At 38.5% G+C, this 13,384-nt stretch overlaps 1 long non-coding RNA gene across 1 annotated transcript; it reads right to left on the reverse strand.

Moving 5' to 3' along the window:
- Nucleotides 1-4,394: 4,394 nt before the first annotated feature.
- On the reverse strand, nucleotides 4,395-7,325 carry LOC111191617 (uncharacterized). Its single transcript, XR_002649577.2, has 2 exons — nucleotides 6,907-7,325; nucleotides 4,395-4,775 (listed from the first exon to the last, which is right to left on the reverse strand). It is a non-coding gene; the product is annotated as an uncharacterized LOC111191617 (long non-coding RNA).
- Nucleotides 7,326-13,384: the final 6,059 nt, after the last annotated feature.

Here is a 13,384-nt window from a genome sequence, read left to right on the forward strand (position 1 = left end):
AGTTTATATCTGCTGTTCATTCAATAAACGCCCCATTCTGGGACGGAATGGAGCTTTTCTCACTGTGGAGGGAATAGTTCTGTGCAGCTCCTATAAACAGTACAGCTGTTTGCACGGCACGCGGAAGATTCGCGTCATACTGGCACCTGCGCAATCTCTCACTTTCCCGGTTAACGCCCCACGAGAAGTCGATCAGGAAGTGACACGATTGGCCTCACCTGGCTCCGTTGAAATCAGCGGGATGGCTTGGTCCAGTTAATACACTGCTCAAAAAAATAAAGGGAACACTCAAATAACACATCCTAGATCTGAATGAATTAAATATTCTCATTGAATACTTTGTTCTGTACAAAGTTGAATGTGCTGACAACAAAATCACACAAAAATCATCAATGGAAATAAAATTTATTAACCAATGGAGGCCTGGTTTTGGAGCCACACACAAAATTAAAGTGAAAAAACACACTACAGGCTGATCCAACTTTAATGTAATGTCCTTAAAACAAGTCAAAATGAGGCTCAGTATTGTGTGTGGCCTCCACGTGCCTGTATGACCTCCCTACAACGCCTGGGCATGCTCCTGATGAGGTGGCGGATGGTCTCCTGAGGGATCTCCTCCCAGACCTGGACTAAAGCATCCGCCAACTTCTGGACAGTCTGTGGTGCAACGTGACGTTGGTGGATGGAGCGAGACATGATGTCCCAGATGTGCTCAATCGGATTCAGGTCTGGGGAACGGGCGGGCCAGTCCATAGCTTCAATGCCTTCATCTTGCAGGAACTGCTGACACACTCCAGCCACATGAGGTCTAGCATTGTCCTGCATTAGGAGGAACCCAGGGCCAACCGCACCAGCATATGGTCTCACAAGGGGTCTGAGGATCTCATCTCGGTACCTAATGGCAGTCAGGCTACCTCTGGTGAGCACATGGAGGGCTGTGCGGCCCTCCAAAGAAATGCCACCCCACACCATTACTGACCCACTGCCAAACCGGTCATGCTGAAGGATCTTGCAGGCAGCAGACCGCTCTCCACGGCGTCTCCAGACTCTGTCACGTCTGTCATGTGCTCAGTATGAACCTGCTTTCATCTGTGAAGAGCACAAGGCGCCAGTGGCGAATTTGCCAATCCTGGTGTTCTCTGGCAAATGCCAAGCGTCCTGCACGGTGTTGGGCTGTGAGCACAACCCCCATCTGTGGACGTCGGGCCCTCATACCATCCTCATGGAGTCGGTTTCTAACCGTTTGTGCAGACACATGCACATTTGTGGCCTGCTGGAGGTCATTTTGCAGGGCTCTGGCAGTGCTCCTCCTGTTCCTTCTTGCACAAAGGCGGAGGTAGCGGTCCTGCTGCTCGGTTGTTGCCCTCCTACGGCCTCCTCCACGTCTCCTGGTGTACTGGCCTGTCCCCTGGTAGTGCCTCCAGCCTCTAGACACTACGCTGACAGACACAGCAAACCTTCTTGCCACAGCTCGCATTGATGTGCCATCCTGGATGAGCTGCACTACCTGAGCCACTTGTGTGGGTTGTAGAGTCCGTCTCATGCTACCACGAGTGTGAAAGCACCACCAACATTCAAAACTGACCAAAACATCAGCCAGACAGCATAGGTTCTGAGAAGTGGTCTGTGGTCCCCACCTGCAGAACCACTCCTTTATTGAGTGTGTCTTGCTAATTGCCAATAATTTCCACCTGTTGTCTATTCCATTTGCACAACAGCAGGTGAAATTGATTGGCAATCAGTGTTGCTTCCTAAGTGGACAGTTTAATTTCACAGAAGTTTGATTTACTTGGAGTTATATTGTGTTATTTGAGTGTTCCCTTTATTTTTTTGAGCAGTGTATATACTGTCGATGGCATAAACACACACACAGGCGAGTGGTTGAGCCGTGTTGCCAGATTGGGTGGTTTTATTTCAAATGTCAAGTTGTGTCTGAAATTGTCTGGAGGAAAGGCAGAACATCAATATATATATATATATATATATATATATATATATATATATATATATATATGCTGGAGCCTATGCCATATATATATATATATATATATATATATATATATATATATATATATATATATATATATATATATATATATATGTATTTAATTTAAGATCATGTTGGAATAAACCCTGTAATATTGTTGATATTGTGAACATCAGCTGTTTGGGTGGTTTCCCCAGTATTTAGGGGGTCTACATGAATTCCACTGTAACAATCTGGCAACGCACCATTTATTCGTCTGTTGCTTAGTAGTGAGACCTGCAATGCATTCTGGGACACATTTAGCTTGCTTAGTAAGCAGCGATGTTTACTATACATCATGATGCACTATGGGAGTTTATAGTGCCCTCAAAATCCCGTTCAAATTTCTCCTCATGATTACGACACTCAAAGAAAAATGTCTGACATACTCAATAGTGCCCTAAAATAATAAATAGGGAGCCATTTCAGTCACAGCCACAGTAACTCAGGTGTGTCAACACATCAGAGAGTCCTTATTTTATTGCGGGAGACTCCCAGAACTTGTGTGACAGGTGGGATCTTTACAAATACTGTTTAAACAGCTACGGGTTTTATATGCTGTGTGAATGGGCTTTCTATTTGTAGGATCACCAGGCACAGACTGTAAGCTGTTGACTGTAAGGAGTTGATTTTGCACTGGTTATTGTGGTCTTCACTCCGAGGGTCTGCAGGGATTGAGTGAAGAGATGTACTCGTGTCTCCTGACCCTTTTGCCCTCCTTCAGTGATGCTGATGGTCACAGTGCTGGTTTAAGTGGCTCTTAACTGAAGCTAATGCCACACACCTGCTTCCTTCCCCCATGTCTGTTCATCAACATATATGCAGATACAGCTCTAAAACAAAATAGGAGGCCGCTTCAGTTTCTGAATCAGTGTCTCTGATTTTGCTATTTATATGTATATACGTATATGAGTATAATGAATAGTGTTGTTTTATTCTATAAACTGCAGACAGCATTTCTCCCAAATTCCAAATAAAAATACTGCCATTTAGAGCATTTATTTGCAGAAAATGAAAAATGTCTGAATTGACCAAAAGATGCAGAGCTTTGAGACCTCAAATAATGCAAAGAAAACAAGTTCATAGTCATAAAGTTTTAAGAGTTCATAAATCAATATTTGGTGGAATAACCCTGGTTTTTAATCACAGTTTTCATTCATCTTGGCATGTTCTCCTCCACCAGTCTTACACACTGCTTTTGGATAGCTTTATGTCACTCCTGGTGCAAAAATTCAAGCAGTTCATCCATATTCTTCTTGATCATATTCCAGAAGTTTTCAACTTGGTTAAATCAAAGAAACTCATCATTTTTAAGTGGTCTATTTTTTTCCAGAGCTGTATACATACACATGCATACCCACACAGGTTATTAAGCATAGAAAATCCCACCATCAGAAACATTTAAATAGCTGGATATTTTCATTAAAATAGCTAAATTGTTTAACAATTCCTCAATTAAAAAAAAAAAAACATTCAAAACTTTACATTCAAAGCATAAATGTACATATAAAATGTATAAAAGTGCTTTAAAATGAACATTAACACCCTTCTATATTTGTAATAATATTCCATCTAACAGACAATGTTATAAGAACATCTAGAAAATGTTCTAAAAATATTCCAGCCTGTAAAATTAAATAACTAAATTAACATGGTTTTTGGTATAACATAATGCAATAACATGTAGCCTAACATAATAATGGTTTGCATCATAACCTTATTAGAGCTTTTCTCTCATAACACTCCCCAAAAAAAAAACATTGACAAAAGTGATGTTGCAGCAACATTAACGGAACATTTAATGTTCAGAAAAGTCTCTACTAACCAAATATTGCTATCTGGGATGTTCATTCAGAGCAAATCTTCAGATTAAATGTGTATTTACACAGTGTATGAAATGCAGATATTCTGCAGATTTCCATTCATCATCAATAAGCTGTACAGTTTTAAAGCATTGAGATCACTGTGTAAATTCAGTATTTATTATCTTCACATCAGGGAGTTTAACATCTCCTGAGAGAATGGCATTAGGATGAGTTAAGCTGATCAGAACTGTCAGACATAATTGGCGCTCTGCATAATTTATTAGCTCCAACTGCTGTTTGTTTAACAACCAACCAGGAGAAATGGACCTCCTGCTCTACAGCTCAGTGACCAGAAGATCAGAGATCGCTGTGATTAGAATAAAGCGCACCCAACACGCTGACACATACACACACATTGGAATTATTAACAAAATAGCAATGTATTAACTGTAGCCCAATTTGCTAGTTAACGGGATCACTTAAGTGAGCTAGGGTGGACCAGAGTCTAGGTTCGGATAGAGGAGTTGAAATAAATGGACACAATGAGTTACAAGAGCCACAGATATGGTATGAGATTGAAATGTATTTAAATTAAACAACAACAAATAACAAATAAGCCGGCATTCAAAGTATATAGAAAATGTCTAGTAAATGTCAATGTCCATTGTTGGGTGCACCTTCAAAGTAACAAATAAAATAAATGGAGAATGGGCATTAAGGCAAGGTCCTACCCCTCTGATGAAATCCAGGAAAAGATGAAAAAAAAAAAAACAATGTTGTAGGTGAATCCGTTCCTACCACAAACATCAGCGTTTGCAACAGTGAAATCAACAGCTTGTCTTCCTCCTTCTTCGGTCAGGAACTGAATTTGGGTGGCTCGCCATCTCCCCAGAAGGGAGAGAATCCAGGATCCAGGTACTTTCAGGGTCTCTCAAAAACCTAGCCTGTATATTGACAGGGCTATGATTATTTACAGTTCATTTAACTGTGTAGTTACACTTAACAAATATACTTCATATAGTATATAAAGTACAAAATAACACATCATCTTATCTTTTTTAACAAATCAACCACTGTTTTAACCAGCTATTTTATATTGATTTTTAATTTCTATATTGTTCTAATATAGTGAATGAGTAAGTCAGTGCTTAAAACAACTTGAACCTTATACACTAGGGGTGTCACGATCTCGATATTTTATCGAAATCGAATCGAAATGAGGTCATGGTCTCGAGTATCGAAGTCAAAAAGAGGATCGACGATCCCTCCCGCGCGCGCTACGCAAATAGCGCAGCGCGCTACGCAAATGGCGCGGCACCAACACAGGGCATCCTATTCATTTAAATAGAGAGAGCCGCTGCATGAGCGCAGCCCCGCCCTCAGTTCTGCTGTGTGAGAGACAGCTGCCTTTCAACCACGGAGGAGAAACTGAAAACGGATTTATAGAAATATAGACAGGGCTCTCAAGTTTTGAGTGTCGGCGGGAGTGTGATCACTGTTTTTTATCTGTCCAACGGGGGAGGGGGGGCGGGGGTTGGGCGCGCAGGTTTTGTATCTGTATCTAACGGAGGGGTGGGTGCGCGCAGGTGAGAGCGTGTGAACTCGCTGAAATGCGTGTGTCAGTGTGACTTGAGAACACTGACTATAGATCACAGTGAGGTGGATTAAAAATCTTAAACTTATAATTGACTACACCTGTTGCTTTCCATTGAATTAAAAAAACATCTTTCTCTCAGATAAAGTTAACACAAGCGTGTTTCTGACTAAAATAAAAGCATTTCAGGAGAGATATAAGTTATGTGTAAATATTTATAAGACAATACCTGACAAAATCTGTTTTAATGATGTTAATAAACATCACTGTGACAGCGCTAGTCACAGTTTCACCACATCACTTATCTAACCAGCCTGTACTGATTTCTGCCCCCCAATAATGCTTTCAATAACCTCTAATAGCCTTTAATAGTCTTCAGTAGCCTTTAAAAGACTTACCTGGCGGCCGTGGTGTGTCCACTAAACTCCGTAGTTATAAACATCCTGAGGTTAGCAGCGCGCTAACTGACCTGTTTATAATGTAATCCCAGCAGTGACTCCGTGTCGGCTGTTCTAACCTGCTGCTGTTAGCTGCTTGGGCTGAAAGATGAACTGTAGTGAGCTGTATTATCCGGTTAGTGGGGTTAAAACCTTTATTTGTTTACAGAAACAGTAAAAACGGACTGGCTGAGCCCTGTAGCCCGTGGCTGGGCTGTACTGAAGTAGTGACTGAGTGAAGAGAGCGGGGCTTGTGCTGCTGCAGCTCCGACTAGTGGTTTGATAAAGAACTGCAGCTTCATGTAAGTGAGCAGTTTCACCAGCCATCCACACACAGCTCTGATAAACTGCTTGTTTTAATAGTGCACACTGTTGCTACCAAAAAAAGTCACTAGATGGCATTACCATATATATCTTAATAAATAATAATAATAATAATATTTATAATATTTATAATAATAATAATAATAAATATATTATTTAAATTTTATGAGGCATAAAATAATAACAAGAAAAAAAAACAAGAAAATCGAGAATCGAATCGAATCGTGACCCTCAAATCGAAAATGAAATCGAATCGAGGATTTAGAGAATCGTGACACCCCTATTATACACCATGAATTGTATGTTTTGATTCTTACTCCTTGCTCAAAATTAATACTTAAACCTTCCAGAAATAATAAAAATAAAATAAAAACAAGCTCACAATCCAATAATAGCAAAACACAGTTTGAATTACAACTATATTTCTTGTTGTGGAGATAACGCTCTAAAACGTCCAGCAGGTGGTGCTATTACTCCACAAATGAGACAAAGCCAAAACTACAGCTAACAAAACTCACATTATCCTCATATTGAGCTATATGATGATTATTTTTATAATGTTTCATAAACTTTTAAGGCAAATGTGGATTTAGACACAATATTTAAACACTATTTTCAGTAAACAGTTGTAAACTCAAAGTGAATCAAACTAGAGTAGTAACACTGCTTAAGCACATCATGTGTGGCTAATTAACAATTAAACTTAAAACTTTTACTCACCAAATTAAACAGAAAAGGATCAAATAATCCTCACAATTATCAGTTTTGGACCTCTGCTGCTGGAAAGCACCATGAACACCATATAATTTAGGGTTTAGGCTGTATTTTTTTCCCCAGCTATCCAACTATCTCCTAAGCTCCACACCACCATTTTGTTCTGGCTGTTTCTCCTCTAGTTTTCCACTTACTTCTAGAAGAAAGGCGGGATCAAGCCTTACTGCTCCAATAGGATGCTAGCTCTGTCTGGGTTAACCAATGAGCTTCAACTCCAATGAAATGGTTTTATATTACTGGATATCGGTGCAAATTTTTAATTACAGAAAAATAATACATAAATCATGAGCTTATTTTTTCTCTCTGGATAACAATCTTTTTTAATATGTATATTTCAGATTTTTTAAAGAGAAGTATTTCAAGTTGCGCATGAAACATTTAGATGTTATTTATTTGAATATTTATTAACCCATTTTTTCTATGGGGTTACATAACAAAAAAAAAAGTGTGAAACGAACCAAAATATGTTTTGTATTTTACATTCTTCAAAGTAGCACCTCTTATTTAGATGACAGATTTGCACATCTCTGGATTTTCTCAATCAGATTTATGAGGTAAAGTCTCATCACCAAAGGCGACGAGTCAGCATACAGAGAGGAGGTGCAGCGGCTGACAGACTGGTGTACAGTCAACAACCTTCACCTGAATGTGGACAAGACAAAGGAAATGGTTGTTGACTTCAGGAGAGCACAACACACCCACTCTCCACTCAACATCGACGGGTCCTCTGTGGAGATTGTTAAGAGCACCAAGTTCCTTGGTGTCCACTTAGCAGATAACCTCACCTGGACCCTGAACACCAGCTCTACAGCCAAGAAAGCCCAGCAGCGTCTCTACTTCCTCCGGAAGCTAAGAAAGGCCCGTCTCCCTCCACCCATCCTCACACTCTTCTATAGAGGGACCATTGAGAGCATCCTGAGCAGCTGCATCACTGCCTGGTTTGGGACCTGCACCGTCTCTGACCGCAAGACCCTCCAGCGTATTGTGAGGACAGCTGAGAGGATCATCGGCGTCTCTCTCCCCTCCATCACGGACATTTACACCACCCGCAGCATCCGCAAAGCAACCAGCATTGTGAATGACCCCACCCAATCCTTCACACAAACTGTTCTCCCTCCTGCCTTCGGGAAGAAGGTACCGCAGCATCCGGTCCAGCACGACCAGATTCTGCAACAGCTTCTACCCCCAAGCCATCAGACTCCTCAACTGCAGAGACTGAACTGATGGTTTTTCTGTACATGCACACACACTCTTACCCCACTTACCCCAGAAAATGGAAAGCACTAAAAACCCTACTACCTCACTGGACTCTATTGCACACTGTGTAATAGAGGTAATTACTACCTCACTGGTCTTTTTTGCACACTTTTTGCACACTGCATAATTTGCACACTGTCTTGTTATTTATTATTCTTTGTCTGTATTGTGTTGTATTGTCTGTCTGCACTTTTGTACTGTTGCACTATTGTTCTGTCTATACTGTGTTTATGTGCACCATGGTCCCTGGAGGAACGTTGTTTCGTCTCACTGTGTACTCTGTATATAGCTGAAATGACAATAAAAACCACTTTGACTTTGACTTTGACTGAAGTCACCTGGGTCAATGTAACGTTTAGCAGTTTAATTTTCTGACTGTATCAAGCTTAATTTGAAAATAGAATATTGGGTATGAAACTTCATTCATTTATTGTTTTCCATTCAGTATAGAGAAAAGTACATGTACTTCGTTTTTTAATTTCAGCGTTTCACGAACAGAATTTTAAGAAAAAATAAAAGTTAAATCTCATTGATTAGTACTTTTTTGTCACATTTTTTGTAACACATATCTGATGCTGTAATCCAACTTGAAAAATGCAAAAATGGAAAAAATCTGAAAATAAATGCTGATTGTGAGGGACAGAGATGAAAAAAAAAATTGGAAAAGCTGATTAAAACTTATTTATTGTATACAGCACTGCATTAAAATTGAAAAAAAAAAATGTAAATCTAAATTTCTAGAAGAAAATTTAATTATTAAACATTACACTGACTCACCTGGAATTTAGGCTTTTAGTTAACAGCTGTGCTGAACTGGCCAAGAATTAATTACTAGAATTTCTTGTCTCTTAATATGTTTGAGAGCATCAGTTGTAAAGTTGTGAAGAGGTAGAGTTACAGGTATACAGTGAATAGCTCTATTTGAGTAATATTCTAATCCATATTATGAGAAGCAAGAGCTACTTAACTAAGTCAATTCAAGATTTCAACATTTTAAGAACTTACAAAATAAATGCAGTCACAAAGACCTTCAAAAACATTATGATGAAACTGGCACTCATCAGGACCGGTCCAGGAAAGGAAGATCAAGAGTTCCCGCTGATGCACAGGATAAGTTCATCAGAGTTACCAGCCTCAACAACGACAGGTTAACAATCAGCTCCCCAGATAAGAGCACCTAAACGCATCTTCACAGGGTATCTTGATTTGTTTAATGCATTAAATAAGTTCCTACATGATTGCTTATGTGTTTCTTTTATAGTCTGGATGACTAAAGAATATAAACACATTGAATGAGAAGGTGTGCCCAAACTTTTGGAAAATTGTAGGAAAAAAGGAAAATTGTATCTCAGCAGTGAGCCTTTTTACAAGCTGAAACAGCTCAGCTGTAATTGCTTCCACTGCTGGGTCACTGCTGGACACATCCTCCCGCAATTACAGAGGAACATTTAGTGATGTATTGGGAAATACTTTATAATGTAATATAATATATGTACCAAAATAGCTTAAGTAGTCCTGTCAAAGTAATGCGTCAACATGTGATTAATCAGAGGTAACTTTTATCAGAGGTAACTCTTGTTCTTCCATTCCTGGGCCTGTACTGATGAGAGCCAGTTTCATCATTATAATGTTTGTAATGGTCTTTGCAGTGACTGCACTTAATGATAGCATCTAAGTTCTTGATCTTTTCAGTCAGATTCACTGACCCTTATTTCTTCTTAAAGCATTTTTTCTCTTGTTGAGTTGTTCTTTCCATTATCTGGATTAGAATATTAATCAAATAGAGCTATTCACTGTATACCTGTAACTCTACCTCTTCACAACTTTACAACTGATGCCCTCAAACACATTAAGAGACAAGAAATTAAAAGTAATTAACTCTTGAGGAGTTCTGCACAGCTGTTAACTGAAAGCCTGAATTCCAGGTAACTCTACCTCATAAAACTGACTGAGAAAAGAATACACTTTGAAAAATCTAAAAACCACTTTTTTGTTTACTAAATAATTCCATATGTTTTTTCTTAATAGTTTGGATGACTTTAGGATTAATCTACTATGCAGATAGGTATGTCCAAACTTTTGACTGGTATTTTATGCACCAATAATTTTAATATTAGGTGTATAACAGTCCACAAAAGTTATCATTTCAAAGCAGAACCAAACGCAGAACAGTAAGTAAAAGAATAAAGAAAAATAACACAACTGAACATATGGAAGCAATTATAAATATGGATGGCAGAGAGAGACAACATAATATACATTATACTGTATACAAGGAGCATAGTTATACTTCTAAAAGCACTGTAATTTTACAAAGTTTCTCGTTAATGGCTTCAGTTCTGAGTCACTGCTCCACAGAGGTTTTGGGATTCTGTTCTGTTGAATGATAAAACAAAACTAGACGTTTTTTTGGGGATTACGGATCAGCAGAATGTCTGGAGGAGGAAGAATCATGCATATGCTAAACAGAACATCCTGCCAACAGCAAAGCAAAGTGTAAGTTATTTCCAAAGTGTTAACTTTTCAAGAGAACTTTCTTTAGTCATATTCTTACTTTCTTAACTGCCAGATTCACATAATGTGAACATAAAAATGTGACCATTGTTTTGTATGACAGTAACTATATAGAAAAATTAACATATTTCACAAACTGTGGTTTATACAGCTCAGGAAAAAAATAAGAAACCACTTACCACCACTCAATAGGAAGATGGAGGATCACAAGCCATCAAACCAAGCTGAACTGCTAGACATTTTGCACCAGGAGTAAAGGCATAAAGTTATCCAAAAGCAGTGTGTAAGACTGGTGGAGGAGAACATTATGTCAAGATGCATGAAAACTGTTATTAAAAATAAGGGCTATTCCACCAAATATTAATTTCTGAGCTCTTTAAACTTTATAAATACAAACTTGTTTTCTTTGCATTGTTTGAGGTCTGAAAGCTCTGCATCTTTTTTGTTGTTTCAGCCATTTCTCATTTTCTGCAAATAAATGCTCTAAATGACAATATTTTTATTTGGAATTTGGAAGAAATGTTGTCTGTAGTTTATAGATTAAAACAACAATGTTAATTTTACTCAAACATAAACCTATAAATAGCAAAATCAGAGACACTGATTCAGAAACTGCAGTGGTCTCTTATTTTTTTCCAGAGCTGTATATCTAACAGCAACTCCCAATCAACATATTGTTATCTCAGGCACTGTACATTTCCCAGTGCCAGCCCCCCACTAAGCACCCATGCTGGATCTGCAAAGAAAAAAATGAGACTCATAATTGGAGCACATTGCAATTACTGGCTCTGCAAAACCTGCAAAGTGGATCATACATCAACGTCAGTGTGATGTCAGGTAAACTGATGTGTATGAAATTGAATTTTAATACTTCATTAGTAGTAACAATCATCTGGCCGAACATCATACTGATTCTGCAGACACGTCCCAATTCACTGCATCCCAAAACTATCACTAAAGAGCAAATGATTTCCTGGAAATTCTCACATCAGGAAAAACTGGACATGCTAAAAGTGATGGGACAGAAGTTTGTACAGTGTATTGATCATGAAGTGTTCCTCAGGGGGCAGCTTGGAGATGCCCACACTTGTATACATTGTGAGGTGTCATCTTGTGAGTGAGGTTGACCACTAGCCAACAGTATAAATTAACAGCATAGGAGTTGGAGTGAGGAGTGGTAGTTGGTGCCTTTATTTTTTGTATGCATTTAACATTACTTGATTAAATAAAGTCACGTGTGCACTGGGAATACAGTACATCACACAAGTCATTCGTTGCCACCCACACTGGACAAAACTGTACAGTGAGTTGTAATGATTGTGACCGATGCTTTGACAAGTTCTGCTACCCTGTCAAATGGTGCTACCCTAGTGTATATTTAAATGTAAAAATACCAGAAAAAAAACACATATATGAATATGCTCCCAGCAGAAGTCTAAGTAGGATATTTGGAAATCTGTCATTTACACATTTGAAACACAAATAATAAGGGTGTTTCCGGTTGTTCAATGCACCCATGTAAAGCAGAGTTACCCTAAAAACACATGAAAATATAAAAAATGTGGGTCCTAGCATGTGGACTGGTGGTAAGAAGCAGCATCTGGCTAGAACTATCCATGTTTAAGCTGGTGTAAATGAGGAAAACTGAGTTTATATTAAAGACAAGGTGCTAGACTAGTACTGTCTGTATGAGTATCAGCTAATTAACGTTACAGAATAATATGAATGTAATGACACAGGTGATGTCCCACTCCTGATATATCCTTTGTGTGTGTGTGTGTGTGTGGCCAGCCAGACAGTCATGGATATTGGGTTGTTTTAAAGAGTAAAGAGTTACATTTTAAAGTAAATGTTGATATAATAATGTGCGTCCATCTATTTTATCTTCTTATCTACTGAAAAGATGTTTAAAATGAAAAATTTGTGTGTCTGATTTGAATCTAAATTATTTTATTTCTTCTGATATGACCCATTCACCCCTCCTGGAACTCTCTCCGATTTTATTTACAGCTTTTGTTTTTTAACGGAGAACAGTCACGATACTGTGATTCTGCGATATATTACAAGACAGTTCTCTAAATCACTGTTGAGCTTCTGTGTTACTGAAGAGGACAAAATACTCCTAAGTAGATAAGTAAACAATAGGAATTATAGATTTATTTATGTCAGTTTCACAGAATTTGACAGCCAATATTCTTCACTGCAGGTTTATTAACCCTATTCATTTGATTAGTGCTACCATGTGGAGTAACAAAGCAGTCACTTTAGTAGGTTAAATTGGGGGGTGAATCTTAGAAAGTTTAGAGCACCTCTATTTAAATAAAAATATTGATATTTGATGCCTTATATCGATTATATATCGCAAACAAATATTCTACAATATGTCGCACTCTCAATATTTTTTGTGACACCCCTACAGGAGACCCCTCAGGTCAGCACAGTGTATATGGCTCGGCCTGCGCCCAGAGGGTTAAAAAAATGTATTCTAAGACATATAATTACAGACACAAAGAGAATATGTGTATTTGACTGCTGTTTGTGAAGGGCACAAGCTGCAGTCATCTGATAAGACATTCTCTCCTGTCCTTTGAGCCAGAGCTCAATTATGCTGCTAATTATGCATCAAATGATAAAAGGCCATAAGGGGACGACA

Source organism: Astyanax mexicanus, chromosome 23, assembly GCF_023375975.1.
Source record: "Astyanax mexicanus isolate ESR-SI-001 chromosome 23, AstMex3_surface, whole genome shotgun sequence".
In the NCBI taxonomy this organism is placed as follows: domain Eukaryota; kingdom Metazoa; phylum Chordata; class Actinopteri; order Characiformes; family Acestrorhamphidae; genus Astyanax; species Astyanax mexicanus.